Source organism: Musca domestica, unplaced genomic scaffold (assembly GCF_030504385.1).
Source record: "Musca domestica strain aabys unplaced genomic scaffold, Musca_domestica.polishedcontigs.V.1.1 24, whole genome shotgun sequence".
NCBI classification, from domain to species: Eukaryota; Metazoa; Arthropoda; class Insecta; order Diptera; family Muscidae; genus Musca; species Musca domestica.
The window spans coordinates 5089190-5109282 of NW_026712272.1; positions in this window are offsets into that span (position 1 = coordinate 5089190).

Sequence of the window (20093 nt, forward strand, 5' to 3'; positions counted from 1 at the left end):
AACGCAATCATGAGTATCTTGACATTTTGAGTTCTGAGCGGACAAAATCTCTCACTGCTAAATTTTGTGAAGATAAATCCACTATTAAGTGTTGACCGTATATAACGGCACTTCCAAATTTTAGGTATTTTGGGAATTTCTCCCTGCAAAATATATAATTGTACTTCCTAATATTAGGTATTTTGAGGGTTTCAGACAGAGTTTTTTAAAAACTTATTATTTGGTATTTTGTTTCCCAATGGATGGATGGGAATATTACAAAAATTGCCTGTATAAATCCAAAATTTGAGTTAAGCCAGAAAAAATAATTTATACTTTGTAAAACCTTCTAAATCTGAAGACAAAAATACTACATATTTTTATGAGGAAAGGAATAATTATAAATACATATATATATATATATATATATATATATATATATATATATATGTATATATATATATATATATATATATATATATATATATATATATATATATATATATATATATATATATATATATATATATATATACAAAATTGGCTGACAATTAAGCCTTCCTATTTGAAATAGTCTTAAACCTTATAATATATTTAGAAAAAGATATATATGACTGACATTTAAAAAATCATCCGTATCATCCTCCCTTACATCTCTCTTATTGTCTTAAATTGGATCATCAGTCAAAATTGAGGGTGAGATAAATAACCTCAACACTGATTTTTTAAAGAGACTGGAATACTTTTATTTATAGTTTTATATATTGTTTAGAATTCCAGTTAATAACAGGATAAAAACCCAAGAGAAACTTCTTTAGAAAGGCGAAAAAAAAAACAAATAAAACAGAGAACAAGATCAAAGTACATACACCGCAAAATCAGTTGACTATTTTCACCATTTTTTAAATTAAACATAAACGGCAGAAAAGGGCACGAATTTTTTGTTGATTATGAAAGATGACATTCCCTACTAAATACAAAATTAAAAATTAAATTTTAAGACCTTCTCGATATTATTTTTTTTTTTAAAAATCCACATACTTTTCGGATATGGCGAAAATATGGAAATATTTTGAATTAATTTTTAAAAATATTTTTACATCATTATTTTTGAAACTTTTTTATTCTAAAACACTGATATCTAATAAATAATAACTTTTGATGACAAAAAACTAAATTATTGCACTTCAAAAAAACCAACGACAATTTTTTCCTTCTTCTTGCGAAAAACTGAAATATTTCTTAACTTTGCAACTGTGTAATTAAAAAACTAAACAACGTATGAAATTTTCGGTACTGAAGTAGAATTTAGTGTTCTATAATAGTTTAAAAACATTTATTTCAAAAGAATTTCATTTTTCAATTAATCTCCGTGTATTGTGATTTCAACCCTCTTTGCGACGACTAAAACTTAAATTGAGCTGTAATTATGTTTTTCTTCCAAATCATTTCCAAATTGTTTTTCCGATTCTAACTCCATAAAATCAAATTCCTTTTTGTTATTGCAAACTCCTCCCATGGTAAATATTAAGCAATTAAAAACTTTAAAATATGTTTGCCATTTAAGCTACGAGACGCGAAAAAAACTTAACAACCATAATGAAAAGAAAATGCAATCGGTTGATCAGAGATAATGCCTTGGAAAAACTGATTCATTTTTCGCTGAGATAAAAAAAAATAAAAACAAAACAAGGCAAGACCAAGGAAAAATAACTCAGAAGTTATGGGCGATGGAGGTGGCGTTGATGGCAAAAAACATGGCTATGAGGCGCACCCAATTTATGTTGTTTTGAATTTTATTTCTCCTTTTTCGCGTCTTCTTCTTCTTCTGGTTATAAATTTTATAAATATTTAATTAGATTGTGGCGGCAGAAAAATTAAGAAAACACTCAGCTACCATCTTTGCCCAGAAATTAGACACTGAGAAATGCATACGAAATGAGTTGAGCTGCAAGCGAGCGAGCAAAAAATGCTTCTCAGCTATTTGTGCAATAGTCAGACTGGTAGACTGTCAGTCAGCCAGCCAACTACTGTCTGCAGCCACCCAGAAATGACTCTGAAAGAAACGGCAAAGCAGAACTGCAACGACGACTAAAAGTTAATTATAGAAAAAAAATATTAAGTGAGTCTCCCCCAAAAAATAATAGAGACAGGCAAAAAAAAAAACCAATGAAGGTGAAGTCGACTATTCAGGGGATGTGCTATAGCACAAATTTGGATACAAGTTCTTTGTTCCCCGACTACCGCAATTTTTTTCTAAAGAAAAACATTAGAAACCGAGGTACCGCGATTTTTTTTCATAGGAAAAATAGTAGATTCCAATTTTCTGCGATTTTTTTTTTCTATAAAAAAACATTGGTTCCCGGGGTCCTGCGTTTTTTTTTTTCTAAATAAAAATGTTGAAACCCAGGGTCCTGCGATTTTTTCTAAAGAAAAATGTTGAAATCAAGGGTCCTGCGATTTTTTTCTAAAGAAAAATGTTGAAAACAAGGGTCCTGCGATTTTTTTTTTTAAAAATTGTTGGAGCCAAGAGTCTTGCGATTTTTTTCTAAAGAAAAATGTTACACTCCGGGTTCCAGCGATTTTTTCTGTAGAAAAATACTGGAATAGATTTTTTCCTAAGGATACCCATTTGAATACATCATGTTACAAACTTATAGACCAACCCCCCTTCATTGACTGTAGCGTGTGTCGAAATGATGATAGACTTTTGAAATGGCTCATATAAAAATAATGAAGTAAACAATTTATTTTGTTTTTTTTTTTCGTATTATGTCTTTTGTGTGTGCAAGGTGAGAGATGTCGGTCGGGCGGCAGATTGAGTCAGGGGTGGGGGGTACCTACGGTTGATTGCTGAAGCTGGAGTTTCTAATTAAACTAAAAAAGTTGTAAATTTTCATAAATAGAGCGCTAAAATTGTTTAATTGAATTTTATTCAACCATCCACAGAGACTCTGAAACTAATCAATGAATGCTCATCAAAAAAAAAAAAAAAAAAAAATAAAATAAATAAATAAATAAATAAATAAAAAAAAAATAAATAAATAAAAGCAACAACAAACTGTCTGCAAAATAAAAAATAATAAATTAACGAAATCTTAACGAAAACTATTTATTTTGGCGCTTGGAGACTCATGAGGGAGTGCTGTGAAACTGGTGATAGAGAGTGGATTTTTATACCCTACAACACTATGTGTTGGGGGTATTATAAGTTTGATTGGGCCAAAAATTATGTAACACCTCGAAATATTGGTTTCCCACATAGGAAAGTATATATGGATCTTCCTATCTCGCCGATCTGAGTCGATCTAGCTATGTATGTCCGTCCGTCTGCCCGTCTGTCCATGTTAATTTGTAATCACTCTACAGGTCGCAATTATGGCCCGATCTTCACGAAATTTAGAATAGAGGTGGGGCTAGGGCCAGAATAGAACCCTATTGCTTTTGGAGATGATCGCATAATATTTAGGGGTTGAAATTGACCAAAAACTGAAAAATTTCCGGATTTTGCAGTTGCTCTACAGGTCGAAATTATGGACCAATCGAAGTGGAAGTCAGAATGGAGCTAGAGCCTTGGGCTGGGCTGGGCCTACCAATTTCGATGGTGAACGGGTAATATTTAGTGGTTGAAATAGACCATAGCATTTGTGATAAATAAAAGTCAAATTTTCCATTAAACTGCCGGCGAAATCACAAATAGACGAACAGGTCTATCCTGACCGTTACGTAGATGCCGATAGTAAATATATCGGATATATATAGCGAAATATATACAATACATATGTACAAAAGAAGGGGATGTTAGCTAGAATGCTTATATCTCCAGAATGGCTGTAGCGATTTTGACAAATTGTGTCAACTTAGAATGTCCTTTTGGCATAAAAGTATAAAATCAAAAAATCGCATAAAAAGATGCCAATAACGAGGTTCAGGCAGATTTTGTAGTATTTTGTGACATATTTTTTATTTTTTATATTTTTTATCGCATGCGATTTTTTCAATTTGACTTATAATATTGAAGTGAATATTTTCTAAAATTTTTTTACCTTACAACACAGGTTGGGGTTATTATAGACAAATTGCAATTATCATCCGATCCTCACGAAAATTTTTACAAGGGTAGGGTCAGGCTCAGAAGGGCTAGGCCTATTGTCTTCAAAGATGTCCGCAATATATTGTGGACTGATTTTGCAGCCGTTATAAAGGTCACAAATAGAAACCAAAGGACACGAAATCTCGCATGAAGTTAGAATTTAGGACAGTGGGTAGAATGGACCACTACTTTTGTGTGAAAAAATACCAACATTACTTACAGGCGATATCCGAAACACACAAAAGGCCAACTTCTGGCTTTTCTATCCTGATTTCGTTGACGAATATTGCCAAATATCGTAGATAAGCAAATCATATACATGAGTCTTAAGATGGAGATACAGAGGGGCGTCTTTCTTTTAGAGATGATTGCAAAATATTTTGGGGTTCCAAAGAACCAAAAACAGAAAAAATGTCCTGATCAAACAATTGAAGCCAATCGACACGCCTGAGAACATAGTTAGGCACCGGGAAGAATTCTGGCATTTTGGATGACCATTGGATTATATGTAGCCATAAAATGGACCACGAAAACCAACAGCACGACGGAGTGCGTAAATATTGGGAAAATGTCCCCGGTCAAAACGCTAAGTGTAATATCTGGGCAGTGCTCCGTGACATAATTTCTAAAGCGAAATCTTCAAAAATGGATTTGGGAATAAGGTAGCTTCTAACATATTGAAGTGTTGTAGGGTATCACATGCTTACTTGTTCATATATCATCAACATAGAAATCAATATCAAGTTTTGGGATTCCAGCTCTATCCCTTCACACAATACCAAATTTAGTACTATTTTGTACTTTTCGTACAAATATAATAAACATTTCCAAAACCACCTTCGAAATCAACGCCCAGATGAAACAACTTTAGCGAAAATCTTGAAATTTTGCACGAGTGACAGTCTAGTTGCGTTTGAAAATTCGTACTATAAAGGTACGAAAAGCACTAACATGTACTAAATATTTAATACTTTGTATTGAAACTTGGAATAAATGTCACTGACAGAGTGCAGGATATATGTTTCAAAGGAATTTTCGAAATTCTAACTTAAACGTTACGAAAAGTTCTAATAGGGTACTAAACTTCTAAAATGGTACCATTTGGTAGTATGTGAACAAATAAAGCTAATAACATTATATAAGGTTGGAAAGTAAGTATGATATATGAAAGTGCTTTTCGGAACTGTGTACTTGGTGTACGAACTGTACCAAATACCACTAAATTTGGCACACTTTGGTTCAGAGTAAACGAATAAGTTTGGAATTTTGAAATTTTGTATTGGAATCCCAATTGGTGGTAGATTTGTGATGGTAAGTTGTTTTTGGAAATGTGTACTACCAGTGCACGAAATGTACGAAATATTACCATATTTGGTAAAATTTAGTATTGGGTGAACAGATAGTGCTTCAAATTTGAAAATTGGTATTAGGGTCGCTGTTCATATGTAGCCTAGACATTTGGAGGTTGTTTGCGGAAATGCCTACTATAACTGTACGAAAAGTACTAAGGTGTTTTGCGAAAGGGATACAGTTGCAATCCTTAAATTTGATATGTATGTCACTGTTTGTGGCTGTGGTTAGACTTGTAGGTGGGTTTGAAAAAATTTACTATAGTTGTACGAAAAGCACAAAGTAGTACTAAATTGGGTATTGGGTGAATCCCCAAATTTGATATTATGGTATCTGAAATTGAAATACGGAGTAGATTTTGGAAATGAGTACTAAGTGTGCGAAAAGTACTAATTCGTACTAAATTTGGTACTAGGTTAAAGGATAGGGCTGGAATACTGAAATTTGATATTGAGGTCTCCGTTGGTATCTGGAATTGAGATGGAGTTGGTATTGAAAATGTGTACTATGATTGTACGAAAAGTACTAAATATAACTAAATTTTTTATTAGGTGGAGGAGATGAAATCCTGAAATTTTATATTTAGGTCTCTGTTGGTGTCAGAGGTTAAGACTTGGTTTTGGGTGAAGTGATAAGGCCCAAATTTGATATTATTGTATTTAAAATTGAAATATGGACCAGATTTTGGAAATGAGTACTAAATGTGCGAAATATTACCACATTTGGTAAAATTTAGTATTGGGTGAACAGATAGTGCTTCAAATCTGAAAATTTGTATAAGGGTCGCTGTTCATATGTAGCCTAGACATTTGGAGGTTGTTTGCAGAAATGTGTACTATAACTGTACGAAAAGTACTAAGGTGTTTTGCGAAGGGATACTGCTTCAATCCTGAAATTTGATATGTATGTAACTGTTTGTGGCTGTGGTTTAGACTTGTAGGTGGGTTTGGAAAAGTGTACTATAGTTGTACGAAAAGTACTAAGTGGTACTTTTTTGGGTGAAGTGGTAAGGCCCAAATTTGATATTATGGTATCTGAAATTGAAATATGGAGTAGGTTTTGGAAATGAGTACTAAGTGTGCAAAAAGTACTAATTCGTACTAAATTTGGTACTAGGTTAAAGGATAGGGCTGGAATCCTGAAGTTTGATATTGAGGTCTCCGTTGGTATTTGGAATTGAGATGGAGTTGGTCTTGAAAATGTGTACTATGATTGTACGAAAAGTACTAAATATAGCTAAATTTTTTATTAGGTGGAGGAGATGAAATCCTGAAATTTTATATTGAGGTCTCCGTTGGTGTCAGAGGTTAAGACTTGGTTTTGGGTGAAGTGGTAAGGTCCAAATTTGATATTATGGTATTTAAAATTGAAATATGGAGTAGGTTTTGGAAATGAGTACTAAGTGTGCGAAAAGTACTAATTCGTACTAAATTTAGTACTAGGTTAAAGGATAGGGCTGGAATCCTGAAATATGATATTGAGGTCTCCAATAATATCTGGAATTGAGATGGAGTTGGTCTTGAAAATGTGTACTATGATTGTACGAAAAGTACTAAATATAGCTAAATTTTTTTATTAGGTGGAGGAGATGGAATCCTGAAATTTTATATTGAGGTCTCTGTTGGTGTCAAAGGTTAAGACTTAGAGGTGGTTTTAGAAATGCGTCCCATGTTTGTACGAATAGTACTAAAAAGTACAAATTTTGGTATTGGGTCAATGTGTAGAGCTGAAATCCTGAAATTTGATATAGATTCTCTGTTGGTGACTGTGGATGAAATTTTGAGGTTGATTTGGAAATGTGCCCCATATTTATACGAAATGTACTAAATGGAAATTTGGTATTGGTATTGGCTGAAGGGATAATGCTAGAATCCCCAAATTTGATATTGCGAACTCTTTTGTTATCTAGAATTGAGGTATTGAGGTGGTTTTTGAAATGTGTACTATAATTGAACGTAAAGAATTAATTTGTACTAAATATGAGGTTGGGTGAACGAAAAGAGCTCAAATCCTTCAATTTGACATTGAGGTCTCTGTTGGTATCTGGAATTGAGATATGCAGGTGGTTTTGCAAATATGTACTATAATTGTACGAAAAGTACAAAATGGTACTAACATTGGGGTTGGGCGAAGGAAAAGAGCTGAAATCCCCATATTAGATATTGATGTCGGTGTTGGTATCTGAGGTTAAAATTTGGAGGTGGGTTTTGGAAATGCGTACTATAGTTGTATGAAAAGTACTAAGTGGTACTTAATTGGGTACTGGGTGAAGGGATAGAGCTGGAATCCCGAAATTTGATATTAAAGTCTCTGTTGGTATCTGGAATTGAGATGTGGAGGTGGTTTGGAAATGTGTACTATAAATGTACAAAAATTACTAAATGGTACTAAATTTGGTATTGAGTGAGAGAATAATGCCGGAATTCCCAAATTTGATACTGAAGAGTCTGTTGATATCTGGGATTGAGATATGGAGCAAGTTTTGGAAATGTGTCGTAATTTCCAAAACTTTCTTAATATCTTAATCCCAGGTATCAACATTTTTCGAAATGTGCTAAATGCTACCAATTGCTGAAATGATATAGAGGTTACTGGTGGTATCTGAGGTTGAGATTTAAAGGTTAGTTTTGGAAATGTGTACTATAATTGTAGGAGAAGTGGTAAATGGTATTAAATTTGGTATTGGGAGAAGAAATGGGACTGGAAACCGCAAATTTGGCATTGAGCTCTTTGTTGGTGTCTGGAATGCAGATATGGAGTTTTTGTTTTTGGAAATGCGTACTATAATTTTTCAGAAAGTACTAAATGGTCCTAAATTTGGTAATGGGGAGAAATGGCAGAGCTGAAATCTTGAAATTTCATTTTGAGGACACTGTTAGGATCTGGGATTGAGATATGCAACGATTTTGCAAATGAGTACCAAATTCATACGAAAAGTACTAAATGTTACTTATTTTCGGTGAACTTAAAACTGAAAGATTTTGAAGACTTTTTGGAGTAAATGGTAAATAAATAAATTGTGCATTTTGAGCACACAAATGTCCTAGCACGACTATTGGAACGAAGTGATGGTCACTTGCTAATGATTTTCTATGGAAATAAATTCGCCGGATTCTCTGGGTCCATTTTTTGTTTCAATAGAAAAAATCCGCCTTAGCCCAAAGTCCATTTTTTTCTATTTTTTATAATTTCCACTGATAAAATTTTCAATCGATTTTGATTCAATTTCACCAATGGAAAATATTTAGAAATTTTGAATAAACATGATTTCCATTAAATAATTTTGCAAAATAAAACAACAAAACGTTACAACAAAAAGTCTAATAAAAATGTACAATTGCACGGTGCGAAATGATGGATGGGTTCCAGTCCCCGCAAACCGGGCTTCCCTTGAAGTTTAACTGGAATTTAATGTTGGATTAAATTAATTGTTAACAAGTCCCTGGGAAACCCATGGGGAGGGAATTGGAGAGAAAGAGAGAAGAAATATTTTCTAAAAGCTGTTCTTGTATTTCTCTTCGAGTGGCAAAATAAATAAATAAAAAATAAAGTCATAATTCAAAAATGATTTATTAAATGAATGCAACGAGACGAGGTTTCAGCCTTGCAATTTTAAAAAGAATTTGAGGTTTTGTTGTTGTTGTGAGTTTTTTTTTTTTTTTTGAAGAACATTTCATCTTTGCCGTTAAAACTCCTTTTGAAAGCTTTATGCAATAAGGGTCTCTTTTATTTTCCTAACTATATACCCAGCCATTTGGGTATATAAGCCATGGCAATAACAACAACAACGACGACATTAAATGCAACAAACAGCGGCAATTGTAACCCGACCATATTCATAATGTCGACAATGACGACGAATCGTCGACAACATTAGCATATCAGTGCACGCACGCATTACCTTTAAAGTGAAATGAATTTAGAGTCCCCCCCTGAACTCCTTCAGCACGAAGCGGCAACACTTGCCATCAAGCTGCCTTGCCAGCCAGACTGCCTTCAAATGTGAATTTTCTTTTCCTCCTTCAGTTCTGAAGTCAACGTTTCACTTGCTTTTGTTGTTTTTCGACTCTTCAACACTTCCTCTGCAATAATCGCTGGGCCAACATTCCCCGACTTAAGCCAGGCTAGTAAGCAGCAGCAGCAGCAAGCAAGTGCACAGCGAGCAGGTGCTAAATATATGCGCTAAAATTATTTCAAAAAGGGGGCTACCGAGTTGCATTTAATTTCGTTTTGGGTGGAGTTTCGACGTAAGAGTCGGAATGGTTGGAACGGAATTGCTTCTAATGTAATCATTGGCCTCATCATCATCACCGCTGGCAACAATGTTGTAACCAATTACAACGACTTGGGCCAAAGCTAAGCAGATACATAGCAATGGACTGATACATAATTTCGAGAAGAAGATAGGTAACATAAAATAAAAATTTCTATGGAAATTTCTTTTGGTAAAGTTTAAGCGATTCTTAAATTTAGGAAAATTTTAGCGATTATCACAAAAAATTTCTATGGAAAAACGATAAAAATTCTTTATCGGAAAATAGCTAAAATAGAAATTTTTACCAAATAAACGCTAACAATTTTCTATATAAATTTGTAGTAAAAAAATCGCTAAAAATTTCCTATAGAAATTTCTAGGGAAAATCGCTATCAATTTTCTATAGAAATTTCTAGCGAAAATCGCTAAAATATTTCCTATAGAAATTTCTAGCGAAAATCGCTAAAAATTTCAAATAGAAATTTCCAGCGAAAATCGCTAAAAATTTCCTATAGAAATTTCCAGCGAAAATCACTAAAAATTTCCTATAGAAATTTCCAGCGAAAATCGCTAAAAATTTCCTATAGAAATTTCCAGCGAAAATCGCTAAAAATTTCCTATAGAAATTTCTAGCGAAAATCGCTAAAAATTTCCTATAGAAATTTCTAGCGAAAATCGCTAAAAATTTCCTATAGAAATTTCTAGCGAAAATCGCTAAAAATTTCCTATAGAAATTTCTAGCGAAAATCGCTAAAAATTTCCTATAGAAATTTCTAGCGAAAATCGCTAAAAATTTCCTATAGAAATTTCTAGCGAAAATCGCTAAAAATTTCCTATAGAAATTTCTAGCGAAAATCGCTAAAAATTTCCTATAGAAATTTCTAGCGAAAATCGCTAAAAATTTCCTATAGAAATTTCTAGCGAAAATCGCTAAAAATTTCCTATAGAAATTTCTAGCGAAAATCGCTAAAAATTTCCTATAGAAATTTCTAGCGAAAATCGCTAAAAATTTCCTATAGAAATTTCTAGCGAAAATCGCTAAAAATTTCCTATAGAAATTTCTAGCGAAAATCGCTAAAAATTTCCTATAGAAATTTCTAGCGAAAATCGCTAAAAATTTCCTATAGAAATTTCTAGCGAAAATCGCTAAAAATTTCCTATAGAAATTTCTAGCGAAAATCGCTAAAAATTTCCTATAGAAATTTCTAGCGAAAATCGCTAAAAATTTCCTATAGAAATTTCTAGCGAAAATCGCTAAAAATTTCCTATAGAAATTTCTAGCAAAAATCGCTAAAAATTTTCCTATAGAAATTTCTTGCGAAAATCGCTAAAAATTTTCTTATAGAAATTTCTAGCGAAAATCGCTAAAAATTTCCTATAGAAATTTCTAGCGAAAATCGCCAAAAAATTCCTATAGAAATTTCTAGCGAAAATCGCTAAAAATTTCCTATAGAAATTTCTAGCGAAAATCGCTAAAAATTTCCTATAGAAATTTCTAGCGAAAATCGCTAAAAATTCCCTATAGAAATTTCTAGCGAAAATCGCTAAAAATTTCCTATAGAAATTTCTAGCGAAAATCGCTAAAAATTTACTATAGAAATTTCTAGCGAAAATCGCTAAAAATTTCCTATAGAAATTTCTAGCGAAAATCGCTAAAAATTTCCTATAGAAATTTCTAGGGAAAATCGCTAAAAATTTCCTATAGAAATTTCTAGGGAAAATCGCTAAAAATTTCCTATAGAAATTTCTAGGGAAAATCGCTAAAAAATTCCTATAGAAATTTCTAGGGAAAATCGCTAAAAATTTCCTATAGAAATTTCTAGGGAAAATCGCTAAAAATTTCCTATAGAAATATCTAGCGAAAAACGCTAAAAATTTCCTATAGAAATTTCTAGCGAAAAACGCTAAGAATTTCCTATAGAAATTTCTAGCGAAAAACGCTAAAAATTTCCTATAGAAATTTCTAGCGAAAAACGCTAAAAATTTCCTATAGAAATTAAAAAATATAAAAATTTCCTGTAGAAATTTCTAGCGAAAAACGCTAAAATTTCCTATAGAAATTTCTAGCGAAAAACGCTAAAAATTTCCTATTGAAATTTCTAGCGAAAATCGCTAAAAATTTTCATCGATAATCGTCGAAAATTGTTTTCGATAACTAACAAGTTTCTTCTAAATCTGTTCCTCTTTTTTTGTTTCATTTCCAAATTTAGCTCTGTTGTTGCCAATGTCAAGCGTGTATTTATTACAATACATTATTTGCAATCGCCTCTAATAAACACGTTATAAAATTCCAATTGATAAACAAATCATTTCATTGAATTGCTGATATGCCATGGAGCTACCCTCCATGATATGTCCCTCCTGTGTTGTTTGTATTTTTTTCAGTTCTGTCTGGGGCCATGCCCAACACAATAGTTGACCTGCAGAACAAGAACAAAAACAAATGTCCAGCAGAGAAATTTGTCAGATGTTATGTCGAACATATAAAATATGTTTCGATAACAACAATGACGAAGACAATAACAACGGAGAGTAGAGGGATATTTTGGACACAGGGACACTTAACCAGTAACAGCAAGAACATTTACAGCAACAACACCAACAACGACACCTTAACATGGTCAACAACGACGCAAACAAAAAATGATGTTGCAAACATTGACACAGAAAAAAGTTAACATCTCAGCGAAACAACAATAAAAATGGGAGTAAAAATACCAACATGACACTGAATAAGCCGGAGGATAGGATTGGGAAGTATTCGGATGGAATGTCATACCAGTTTAATTCATAATCCGGGACTACAGATACATAATAAGACAATTTCCATAGACAATTTTCATCGATTATCGACAACAATTTAAATAGAAAATTTTCGGCGATTATCGATAACAATTTCCATAGAAAATTTTCGGCGATTTGCTATAACAATTTCCATAGAAAATTTTCATCGATTATCGATAACAAATTTCACAGAAAATTTTCATCGATTATCGATAACAATTTCCATAGAAAATTTTCATCGATTATCGATAAAAATTTCTATAGGAAATTTTCGCCGATTATCGATAAAAATTTCGATAGAAAATTTTCGCCGATTATTGATAAAAATTTCGATAGAAAATTTTCCTCGATTATCGATAACAATTTCCATAGAAAATTTTCATCGATTATCGATAAAAATTTCCATAGAAAATTTTCATCGATTATCGATAAAAATTTCCATAGAAAATTTTCATCGATTATCGATAAAAATTTCCATAGAAAATTTTCATCGATTATCGATAAAAATTTCCATAGAAAATTTTCATCGATTATCCATAACAATTTCCATAGAAAATTTTCGCCGATTATCGATAAAAATTTCTATAGAAAATTTTCGCCGATTATCGATAACAATTTCTATAGAAAATTTTCGCCGATTATCGATAAAAATTTCTATGGAAAATTTTCGCCGATTATCGATAAAAATTTCTATGGAAAATTCTCGCCGATTATCGATAAAAATTTCTATGCAAAATTTTCGCCGATTATCGATAAAAATTTCTATGCAAAATTTTTGCCGATTATCGTCAACAATTTCTATGCAAAATTTTCGCCGATTTCTATAGAAAATTTTCATCGATTATCGATAAAATTTTCTATGGAAAATGTTCGCCGATTATCGATAAGAATTTCTATGGAAAATTTTCGCCGATTATCGATAACAATTTCTATAGAAAATTTTCGCCGATTATCGATAACAATTTCTATAGAAAATTTTCGCCGATTATCGATAACAATTTCTATAGAAAATTTTCGCCGATTATCGATAACAATTTCTATAGAAAATTTTCGCCTATTATCGATAACAATTTCTATAGAAAATTTTCGCCGATTATCGATAACAATTTCTATAGAAAATTTTCGCCGATTATCGATAACAATTTCTATAGAAAATTTTCGCCGATTATCGATAACAATTTCTACAGAAAATTTTCGCCGATTATCAAAAAAAAATAGAAAATTTTCGCCGATTATCGACAAAAATTTCCATAGAAAACTTTCGCCGATTATCGATAAAAATTTCTATGGAAAATTTTCGCCGATTATCGATAAAAAATGCTATGCAAAATTTTCGCCGATTATCGATAAAAATTTCTATGCAAAAATTTCGCCGATTATCGATAAAAATTTCTATGCAAAATTTTCGCCGATTATCGATAAAAATTTCTATGGAAAATTTTCGCCGATTATCGATAAAAATTTCTATGGAAAATTCTCGCCGATTATCGATAAAAATTTCTATGCAAAATTTTCGCCGATTATCGATAAAAATTTCTATGCAAAATTTTTGCCGATTATCGTCAACAATTTCTATGCAAAATTTTCGCCGATTTCTATAGAAAATTTTCATCGATTATCGATAAAATTTTCTATGGAAAATGTTCGCCGATTATCGATAAGAATTTCTATGGAAAATTTTCGCCGATTATCGATAAGAATTTCTATGGAAAATTTTCGCCGATTATCGATAAAAGTTTCTATGGAAAATTTTCGCCGATTATCGATAAAAATTTCTATGGAAAATTTTCGCCGATTATCGATAAAAATTTCTATAGAAAATTTTCGCTGATTATCGATAAAAATTTCTATAGAAAGTTTTCGCCGATTATCGATAACAATTTCCTTAGAAAATTTTCCTTGAATATCGATAATAATTTCTATAGAAAATGACAACTTTTAGCACGGTTGGTCATTTGAATTCTAAATTCCATTAAAAAAAACAATTGTCCTCAAAATTTAAATCTCAGTTGTGTCTAGCAGCGAGTAAATCTACACAAAGAGTTTCTGTGGAACTCCAAACACAGCGGAATTCTAAAATCGTCCCCCTCGACTTTTATCCAACGCTCCAAATGCAAACAGCGAGCATGTTGAGATCACCAACAACCGCAACAACAACACCAACCACATATGGTTGAGTGCTTAGGCGCCACATGCAGATTGTTGTTATTTTCCTCTACATTTGCGTTAAGAGCAGTTGGCGGCGCTTAACGTTCCTCTCGCTGCTTCTTTCTGACTGGGTGCATGATTAAGAAGCGTTTAAACAAATAATAAAGATGCAACCATGTAGGGAGGGGGCACAAAAAAAACCAACCAAAGATCACTCTCTCTTTGCCTCCACGCATGCGTCACCCCCTTCAAGAGTTAGAAATCCAAACAGATTCAAAGATTCAGAAAATTTATGACCTCTTTTTGTTATTTATCTACAAAACAACATTTGCAGAAAAAGAAGAAGCGCGAAGAAATATATGAACAATTTTGCCCAGCAATAAAAAAAATAAATGTAGGTTTTGTTTTTTATTTTTTCTGCTCTTTACATTTCATGTTAATTTCTCATAAACACTCATCTATGGAAAATAACAGACTCTTTTTTTGCATTTTCTCTGTAGTTATTTATTAAAAATAATTTCTAGTTAGTAAATTTTAATTTTTTTAATTTCAAATTACATATCTAAGGCAGTTTTATTGTTGGCCATTAGAATCAAAACTATCGAGTTTATTGGATCAAGACTGCTATGAATTAAAATAAAATAATAAAAAAACAATTTAAAAAGTATCAGTTGATTTAGCCGACAGATGTATATCCTCAACCAATGTTCAATTATTTAAATATATTTTGACTTCTGTTATGATTACTAAATATTAAGAGAATAGAATGTTTATTTCGGATTTTATAATCGTTTTGGTTATCATATCTAAACGTTGACCCTTTATGGGGGAGGTTTCAGAAGGAATGGTCCGATCTCTACCATATTTATAACAGATCTTGTGTTGATAGAAATATTGAGATGTGCCAAGTCTGAATGGAATCGGATTTAAATTTCGTTGTTTTATGAGCTTCATGGATATTCAGAATGTTGACTCTATGTGGGGGAGGTACTAGAAGGAGTGGACCGATATATTCGATCTTCACACCAGACCATGGGTTAATAAAAATATTGTGATGTGTAATTTGAAGAAAATCGGACTCTAGCATCACATTTTATAAGAATTATATATATTCAAAAATGTTATCCTTTGTGAGGAAGTACTGGATGGAGTGGACCGATATTATTCATTTTCGCACCTGGCCTACCACAGATGCAAATATTACGATTTGCAAAGTTGGAGCAAAATCGGATTATCTTTTCACTTTCTGTGCAGTAAATCATTTTCCTTGATAATGTGGACATTTTATGGGGGAGATACCAGAAGGAGTGGACCGATATTGCCCATTTCTGAATTTGATCGAAAATTTGACAATAATATTACGATGTACCAGCCAGACAGATGGACACCTCCAAATCGACTACAAATATCCTGAAAAGTATTTTGTCCAAAGAGACATAGCGTCTAAAACCGCTAATTCGATGAGGCACATTTTCGATGTATTTAATGGTACATACCCTCTGTAGCCATATGGCGAGGGGTTTAAAAATCCATAAAAAATATTTTGAATAATACACCATAATACAAATACTTAATAAATCACAATCTAAAAATATTGAAAAATTCACGATTCAAAAGAATTTTAAAAATCTTCAATTGAAAAAAACTAGAACAATAATTTAAAAAATTAAAAGAAATGGCAATCTTCTTAAATTCTAGATTAAAAAAATGCATAGTTGGAAAAGTTATTTTTAAAAACAAACGATATTAGAATATCTAGAAAAATCTAATGTAAATCTAATCCTAAAAAAATAGAACAATAATTTAAAAAATTTTATAAAATGTACTATGGCAATCTTCTTAAATCCTACATTAAAAAATTATTAATTGGAAAAGTTATTTTTAAAAACGATTGGTGTTATAAAAATATCTAGAAAAATCTAATCCTGAAGTCCTTGACTTTTTTCCAAAAATCCACATTTATAAGCACTGATAATATTTTTTAAATAAAATTATATATATTTTTTAAACACACGTTTATAGGTTCTAAAGCCACGTATACACGATTATATGCTCTGAATTCCGTAGAGAAAAATATTAAAAAATCCACAATTAGAGGTCCTGATGTCTTGAAAAGTTTAGGAATAAAAATTGTTTTAAAAAATCAGCGATAATAGTTTGTCTTTAAAACTACTTGGAAAAATATTATTTAAAATATCCAGTTTTATAGTAGTTACTTGAAAAAATATAGTTTACAATAAATACTATAAATATACGACGAAAATCTTTTTAAATCCTAGATTGAAAAAAAAAAATTAAAAAATTATTTTTAAAAATTGACATTTATGGTGCTAGAAAAAAAATCTAATAATATACACCATGAAGTTTATTGGTCCTGAAACAACGTAAATATATTTATAAAAAAAACCTATTACAAATCCTGAAGCCCTAGAAAAATATCTAAAAATCCACCTTGAAAAAATAGTTATTAAATTGTACGATTATTGATTCTGAATTTTTCAAAGTTCTCCGATTATATTCAGTAAAGTCCTTGAAAATATATTTTCAAAACATTAACGATTGTTGGTCTTGAAGCCTTTAAACATAAGGTTCCGATTCCCTTTATTGTTAAACCTTGAAAAAATATTTTTATCAGTATGGCAAAAAATCCACGTTTTTTGTTGAACTTATTTTTTATTTTTAAAAAATCCAGGTTTTTTGTTGAACTTATTTTTTATTTTTAAAAAATCCATGTTTTTTGTCGAACTTATTTTTTATTTTTAAAAAATCCACGTTTTTTGTTGAACTTTATTTTTTGTTGAACTTATTTTTTATTTTTAAAAAATCCACGTTTTTTGTTGAACTTTATTTTTTGTTGAACTTATTTTTTATTTTTAAAAAATCCACGTTTTTTGTTGAACTTTATTTTTTGTTGAACTTATTTTTTATTTTTAAAAAATCCACGTTTTTTGTTGAACTTTATTTTTTGTTGAACTTATTTTTTATTTTTAAAAAATCCACGTTTTTTGTTGAACTTTATTTTTTGTTGAACTTATTTTTTATTTTTAAAAAATCCACGTTCTTTGTTGAACTTTGAAAACATATTTTTAAAAAATCCACGTTTTTTGTTGAACTTTGAAAACATATTTTTAAAAAATCCACGTTTTTTGTTGAACTTTGAAAACATATTTTTAAAAAATCCACGTTTTTTGTTGAACTTTGAAAACATATTTTTAAAAAATCCACGTTTTTTGTTGAAGTTTGAAAACATATTTTTAAAAAATCCACGTTTTTTGTTGAAGTTTGAAAACATATTTTTAAAAAATCCACGTTTCTTGTTGAACTTTGAAAAAATATTTTTAAAAAATCCGCGTTTTTTGTTGAACTTTGAAAAATATTTTTAAAAAATCCACGTTTTTTGTTGAACTTTGAAAAAATATTTTTAAAGAATCCACGTTTTTTTGTTGAACTTTGAAAAAATATTTTTAAAGAATCCAGGTTTTTTTTTGAACTTTGAAAAAATATTTTTAAAAAATCCACGTTTTTTGTTGAACTTTGAAAAAATATTTTTAAAAAATCCACCTTTTTTTGTTGAACTTTGAAAAAATATTTTTAAAAAATCCACGTTTTTTGTTGAACTTTGAAAAAATATTTAAAAAAATCCACGTTTTTTGTTGACCTTTGAAAAAATATTTTTAAAAAATCCACGTTTTTTGTTGAGCTTTGGAAAAATATTAAAAAACAAGTCTATTGTTGAATCTAAACAAATAGTTTTAAAAAGATAACTTTTTTGTTTAATTTTAAATTTTAATTTAAAAATATTTTTTAAAAATCGACGTTTTTTGTTGAATTTTATAAAAATATTTTTTAAAAATCAACTTTTTTGTTGAATCTAATAAAAATATTTTAAAAATCAACGGTTTTGTTGTACCTAATAAAAATATTTTTAAAAAATCCACGTTTTTTGAAAAAATATTTTTAAAACATCCACGTTTTTTGTTGAACTTTGAAAAAATATTTTTAAAAAATCCACGTTTTTTGAAAAAAATATTTTTAAAACATCCACGTTTTTTGTTGAACTTTGAAAAAATATTTTTAAAAAATCCACGTTTTTTGAAATAATATTTTTTTGTTGAACTTTGAAAAAGTATTTTTAAAAATCCACGTTTATTGTTGTTGCCTGAAAATTTATTTAAAAAAATTATTGCTTGAAAAATAATTTTAAAAAAATCCACGGTCAGATTTGGACCTGGGGGTTTACTGTCGTTGCTTAAACAAATATTTTTTAAGAAATCCCATTCTTATTTGAATCTTTAAAAAATCGATGTTTGAAATTGAACCTAGAAAAATAGTTTTAAAAAAGTACAAGTTTTTAATTTGCGCTTGGAAAAATATTTTAAAATAAATCCACATTTATAGTGCTGCTTGAAATTTTTTGAAAACCAAATTAAAGCTAATCCCTAATCCTCTTTGACCAATCATCGTTAATTCATGATCTTAACACTGATTAGAGAACTAGCTACCTATCTGGGTATTTACCTCAATTATGATCAACCATTAACCTGTCATAATTTTCAGCTCAACAAGTGTTTGATGTACCGTGGCGCCTCCTACTTCCTGTCGCTTGCTCTGTCTCTCTTTTTTTCTCATCAGCTCACACTGGTTTTCTGCAGCATCAGTATGGCAACTGTGCAATAATTGAAAAAGAACAACAGCATCAACAACAATTAAAAGATAATAGAACACAATAACAACTGTGTAGCGTCAACAAAATGTCAATCAACATCAACGGGAATTGAAATGAAGGACGACAGATTACCTATAAAGAAACAACAAAAAACATTTCATTTCAGATGCCGCTGCCTTGTGTGGCTCTGTCTATTTCAAATATCAAAGGCGAAACGGCAACAATGACAGCCATAACAGTTAGCCGTCTCACAAGTCATATGGAATTAGAAAATTTAAAAAAAAATCGAAATATGACGAATATATAACCATAAATTAAGGTTAATTTTCTTCTTTCCAAGCAATCAGTCAATTTTCAAAACGGCGGTTGCAATTGATCTTTGGTTCGTTACTTTTTATTAATTATTTTTGAAAAATATTAAACGGAGTAAAAATGTTTCTGTAATTGCACAACAAAAGAGAAAAGGAGCCGAAAATTTATACGCAATTTCCTTCTTCCCAAAAATAAAAAAAAAAAAAACAAAAAAACATTCACAATCTGAAAGTCTGTAAATCATTTGGAAGGAAAAAATCTCAAGATTTATTTCCGTGCTTCACAAGAGGGCAAAGAGGCAAATTTCAAAATCATACTTAAAGGAATCAATATTTTTTGTTTTTATTTTTTCATTTTCGCAATTTTTCTAATGAGAAAATCCAATATCCAGATTTAGTGATTTTTCCCAATTTTTTTTTTCGCGATACCTAACTGAACTTTGTGAGTGTGTGAGTGTAGGGGGAGGGAGAAAAGTTTAATAGAGTTCAAATGGATGACTGGCCTGC